Below are 6,056 nucleotides of genomic sequence, written 5' to 3' on the forward strand. Positions count from 1 at the left end.
ATAGTCAAACGATCAACAGGTACACCCTACTAGACGCCTACCCGCTACCCCGCATATCAGAAATGGTGAACCAAATCGCCCAATACCGGGTGTTCTCCACCATCGACCTCAAGTCAGCGTACCACCAGCTCCCTATCAGACCAGAGGACCGCCCGTACACCGCCTTCGAGGTGAACGGACGCCTCTACCAATTCCTCAGAGTCCCCTTTGGGGTGACGAATGGGGTCTCGGTCTTCCAGAGGGAGATGGACCACATGGTCGATGACCACCACTTGCAGGCAACCTTCCCCTACCTCGACAACGTCACCATCTGCGGTCACAACCAGCAGGATCACGACTCGAACCTCGAGAGGTTCCTGAAAACCGCACAAAAACTCAACCTCACCTACAACGAGGACAAGTGCGTTTACAACACCACGCGCCTCTACATACTAGGCAGCGTGGTGGAGAATGGGGAAATCGGACCAGACCCCGACCGATTGCGCCCCCTACGGGAGCTGCCCCTGCCCAACACCCCCAAAGCCCTGAAAAGGTGCCTGGGGTTATTTTCTTATTATTCCCAATGGGTCCCCAACTACTCCGACAAAGCCCGCCCCCTCTTGAAAGCATCCTCTTTCCCGCTCTCTGCTGAGGCCCACGCCACCTTCAAAAGCATTAAGCAGGATATTGAGCGGGCCACGCTACAGGCAGTGGACGAGAACACTCCATTTCAAGTGGAAAGTGATGCGTCTGACTTCGCCTTGGCGGCCACCCTCAACCAGGCGGGGCGGCCCGTAGCTTTCTTCTCGAGGACCCTCCAAGGGCCCGAGATCAGACACTCCTCCGTGGAAAAGGAGGCCCAAGCCATCGTGGAGGCAGTGCGCCACTGGCGCCACTACCTAGCCAGCAAACGCTTCACCCTACTTACCGACCAGCGGTCGGTAGCGTTTATGTTCAATAATAAACAGAGGGGGAAGATTAAAAATGATAAGATTCTTAGGTGGCGGATTGAGCTCTCCACCTTCGAGTACGACATCATTTACCGGCCAGGGGCCCTTAACGAATCCCCTGACGCCCTCTCACGAGGGATGTGTGCCAGCGCCACCGGGGATCGGCTACAGACCCTCCACAACGACCTCTGCCACCCAGGGGTCACGCGGCTGTTCCACTTCATAAAGTCCCGTAACTTACCCTACTCGATTGAGGAAGTTCGGTCCCTGACCAGGAACTGCCGCACTTGCGCTGAGTGCAAGCCTCGGTTCTACCGCCCAGATAGAGCCCACTTAATCAAAGCTACACGGCCCTTTGAGCGGCTCAGCTTAGACTTCAAGGGCCCCCTCCCGTCCGTCGACCGCAATGTTTACTTCCTGAACATTGTGGACGAATACTCCCGGTTCCCATTCGCCTTCCCCTGCCCAGACATGACCAGCGCCACGGTCATTAAATGCCTCAACAGCCTGTTCTGCCTGTTCGGTATGCCGAGCTACATCCATACGGATAGGGGGGCGTCCTTCATGAGTGAAGAGCTACGCTAGTACATGCTGTCCAGGGGGATCGCCACGAGCCGTACCACCAGCTACAACCCCCGGGGTAACGGCCAAGTGGAGCGAGAGAACGGGACAGTATGGAAAGCAGTCACTCTAGCTCTAAGGACCAAGGGCCTCCCTATCTCCCGCTGGCAGGAAGTCCTCTCGGATGTGCTCCATTCGATACGGTCGCTATTGTGTACGGCCACTAATACCACGCCTCATGAACGAATGTTTGTCTTTCCCCGGAAATCCACCTCAGGCGTATCCATGCCGTCATGGCTCTCCACCCCAGGTCCGGTACTCGTGCGAAGGCATGTGAGGGGCCACAAGACGGACCCTCTCGTGGAGCCAGTACACCTACTCCACGCCAACCCCCAATACGCATATGTCCGGCACGCCGACGGAAGGGAGGACACCGTGTCCATAAAAGACGTCGCCCCAGCCGGCATCGACAACAACCACGGCAATAGCGGCAACGACGATCACAGCAACTCTTACCCACCCACTACTCTTTCATCACCCCCGGAAGAACACCGACCAATGGCACCCCCACCAACTACCCCTTCAACAACCCTGGCGGCACCCCCGGCAGAGACCCAGGAGGCTACCGGGGACACCCAGCCGACACCCGCGGCACCGCAACAGCCACGTCGGTCGCAGAGGACTATCAAACCCCCGAACAGACTAAATCTATAGAAGGGGTGAATGTGATGAAATATTTCCATTCATCACTGCCTGTGACTGAGATCGGTTTCAGTGTCATTTCCCTTCCCCCAGACCTCATTGTATTGTGTACTGGAATGTGCTGTATTGTATACTGGAATGTGCTGGAATGTGCTGTGTGTAGGGCTCCGCCCATACCTGGCCCCGTTTGTAAGCTAGCTCAGTCTGGCCTCAGTCTGGCCTCAGTCTCCAGAAGGAAGACATCTCTCTCTCTTACGTGTTACGTTCTAAGTTAATAAAAGCCTTGTTTTGTTCTGCTAACTTCGAGTCTCGGAATTATTGAGGCACATCAATAGTAGAGTGGAGGGGACCGGGGAATGTACAGGAGACAAGAGATGGAATGTTCGGCCGAAAGAAGTTTTCAGAGTTTGGGATGAGCAAGGCTGTGGTGAGATTTGAAGAAGTGGGCGATGGTTTTGTCATCGATGTTCTGAGGGGATAAGAGAGAGTGGAGGGCTGGGGTGATAGGTGAGTGGGATTTTGTGTGTGATGGGATTTGGATGTTGAAGTTATGGAAATTATTATCTGTCAATTTGTAATCAGATTTTACTTTTTTTAATAACTGAAGCAGAGAGTGCTTATTCAGCAGCTCCAAGTCTGTCACCAAAATTAAAGGATTCAAAGGGATTAAGTGCTATAATGACAAACAATTAGCTCAAATGGTGACAGGTGTTGGACCAATTGCTGTACTCATTCATTTCATCACCTCATTTCTGGAAGTGTTACAAGTCAGGTAAAGAATATTCTAATCTTTTATTTACCTTCCCTAACAACTTCCTGCTTGGTGTCCCTGAGACAATTTGCTTTGTGAAAGACGCTAAATGAATGCAAAATCTTGTTGCATAGACCTTCACAGTGTTATATAATGTTATTTCAGATGTGAGTTTAGAATTGTTTATGCCTACAGCACTCTCCTCCATTTTACAGGTATCTATGTCAATGTCAACTGCAATATCAAACATATTGACCATGCAGTGCTCTTGGTAGGGTACGTGGATCAGCATCCAAAAGATTACTGGATCATTAAAAACAGGTAAATAATATCTACGTTAAAGGACAGTCAGGCATGATGGAAAGCTTCAGAATCCCAGAGATTATACAGAGCGGATGCTGTCAAAGAATGCCTGGGATTCAGTTATACATTGATGAGGGAGGATTAAGGAACAGAGACTTGACTTCGCCTGCCTGAAGTTTTCAAGGGCATGAAAATGACGCCAATTGTGAACCGATGCAGTAAAATATATGATTGAGCAAAATACAATTTTTACAGTGCGCTATTTTTTTCCCATCGCACCATGTACGGTCAATATATTGGCCCAGAAATTCGGGGTCGGGGGCTTCCCGCGGGTGCAAGCCCCCGACCTGCACATACCTTGCGCGCCGGCCGTTGAGCTGTGGGCCCCCGTGGGATTCCGATCCTGGGCCTGCTCCAACTGCCGGCGTGCAGTGCTTGCGTATCCCAGGGGCATAGTTAGTTCGATGCGTCCCCTGGGATCACGTGTGCCATGCAGAGCCAATCGGAGCAGGGAATGCTCCATTCATAAGATTGACAGGAAGAGCTGTCAAAACTTATAAATACTACGGGCCCAAAACAGCACTAAATCTTCAAAGAATTTTTTTTTTAAATCACATTTTTTAAATAAACTATAAATTACATGAAATAACTATTTTAAACAATAATTGAAATTTTTGAAAAAAATAATTTTATTTTCTAACGGGGCTAAAAATAAACTTACCTTGCTTTAAAGTATTTAAAAATAATAAACCTGTGGAAAAAATGTTTTAATTTTAATTAATTCACCACTTACCTTGTAAAAAGCAGGCCTTACGCTTGCTTTTTAAATGTGTAAATTCTGCAGACTTACCCTCCCGGAAAAACCTGTAAAAAAAAACGAAGTTCGATGCGCACGCACAACCTCTCCCGCGCACGCGTTCGACCTCTAAACCTCTTCGTTCAGGGGAACGGAAGCGCCGGTTTCCCGCGCATGCGCAGTGCATGCAGGAAACCGGCACTCCCATTGGGCTTACGGGTGAGTACCCCATGCGTACTCATCCTTGGAGACCCAAATTTCTGGGCCATTGAGAATATATAGCCCTGCTTCAGTGTGGCGTGAACTCACTGGCAACTTAGAAGCCCCTTAACTAACTGGTGCTTCCCTTTACCCTCACAGGCTGTATATGTTTGTTCCTTCACCTGGAGTATCTCAGCCTCGCTTTGGCTGAGTAGAAAGTGTGACCTCTCTGTCTCTCTGGCTGCCTCAGATTGACTTCTCCAGGTAGAAAGGAGAGAGGCAAAAGCTGACCTTTGATCCTTCCTGCAATTCAATGAACTAAATATTGCCCTGCCCAGCCAATCAATGTTTCCACCTTGAGTGGAACCCCACCCAGCCCCCTTCACATGATGTGGAAGCTCACTATATTGTTTGATTTGCTAAGTCCTCTGCTGGGCAAATTGATTACTAACCATCCTTGCAGTAAGGGTGAAAACTGCGATGGGATGTGCTCAATGATTCCTCATTTTCTCAAAGCTAATGTGATATGCAAGAGTACACAATTAAGTTGGCTCTTTTATTTGGTATTCCACCTAATTATCCTAATCACCTTTCTAGATGGATTTGTACTTCTTCAGAAGTAAACCCTTTGTTAACTGACCCTGCGTTCTGTCGATAACATCTAAATTAAATCAAAATCCATTCAAGCCAAATCAAAATGTTGCAAATGTTACAGAAGCAAACTTGCAGGGTTCCTTACTGTGTTCACTTTGGATGTGACTAGACTGGTCTTGGATATTCACAAATTATAGTAATCTGGGATGTTATGATTAAGGTTATCCACCAGGTGGTGCTGTAGCCAATGCTACTGCTAAGGTCAGAGGTTTGCTTCCTGTTAAGGTCAGAGGTTTGCTTCCTGTCAAAGTCAGCACAAGGTGGAATGCCAGGATGCTGATGCAGGCTGTCTGTAAATGTGTTTCCCAGTTGTTAATAAAGTACTCATGTTAATTCTAACATCTAGCCTCTCTGAGTTCCTTGTTCCACTTTCTGGATTTATCACACAAATATTCTTGCTTTTGCAGCTGGGGAACAAACTGGAGTGAGAACGGCTACATGCGCCTGATTAAGGGCAAGAACATGTGTGGAATTAACTACTGTGCTTCGTATCCTGTAATCTGAAGACTTTCGACTTCAATGACAAAAGCAATCACTCGGAAGAAATTAGTTTAGATGACTTAAAGTTTGGTGTGAATTATATTGTAACTGAGATGCCAGCTTCTTGGCCAAATCTGTACTAAAGACTCATTTGACTCTAGAAGCAGAATGAAACTGAACCCACTACATTCAACCTCCTGTGTTCTCAACTTCATTTTTCAATATCTTGTTCACACTGTGAAGAGTATTTTGTCAGTTTGTTGATGGGTTGTTTGAATAGAGTTTCTTCTAATGAATAAAAAAAGTTTCAAAGAATCTGACTGTCATTGTGTACTTCTGGTGAGGGAATGAGATAGTTGTTTGAATAAGAGAACTATAAAGAGTGCATGGTATGACCACATGAGTGGGAGGACACTAGATGGTGAAGGACGTGCGGAATTACCCCTCGCCCCGTCCAACAGGTTATAGAGTTCAGATTTAAGTCTTATGAGAAATTACACCAGACACACCAGTTCTGTCTTTAACCTTTTATTGTTTCTAAGACAGATTGAAAACCCCAACCACTATTCAAGCAATACATAGAAGCATCCACGCAATCAATATGCTCACAATTAACCGTACATAAAAGTACCCTTTAGCAATATCTGTGCTCTATGTCTGACTTTCATACATACACTTC

General features: G+C 47.5%; 1 long non-coding RNA gene across 1 annotated transcript; it reads left to right on the forward strand.

Moving 5' to 3' along the window:
• Window positions 1-2,863: 2,863 nt before the first annotated feature.
• Window positions 2,864-5,691, forward strand: LOC147108322 (uncharacterized). The gene is made up of 3 exons (XR_015080713.1): window positions 2,864-2,964; window positions 3,159-3,264; window positions 5,305-5,691. It is a non-coding gene; the product is annotated as an uncharacterized LOC147108322 (long non-coding RNA).
• Window positions 5,692-6,056: the final 365 nt, after the last annotated feature.

This window comes from Somniosus microcephalus, chromosome 13 (genome assembly GCF_052327205.1).
Source record: "Somniosus microcephalus isolate GS21.2 chromosome 13, FLI_Smic_1.0, whole genome shotgun sequence".
Lineage (NCBI taxonomy): Eukaryota > Metazoa > Chordata > Chondrichthyes > Squaliformes > Somniosidae > Somniosus > Somniosus microcephalus.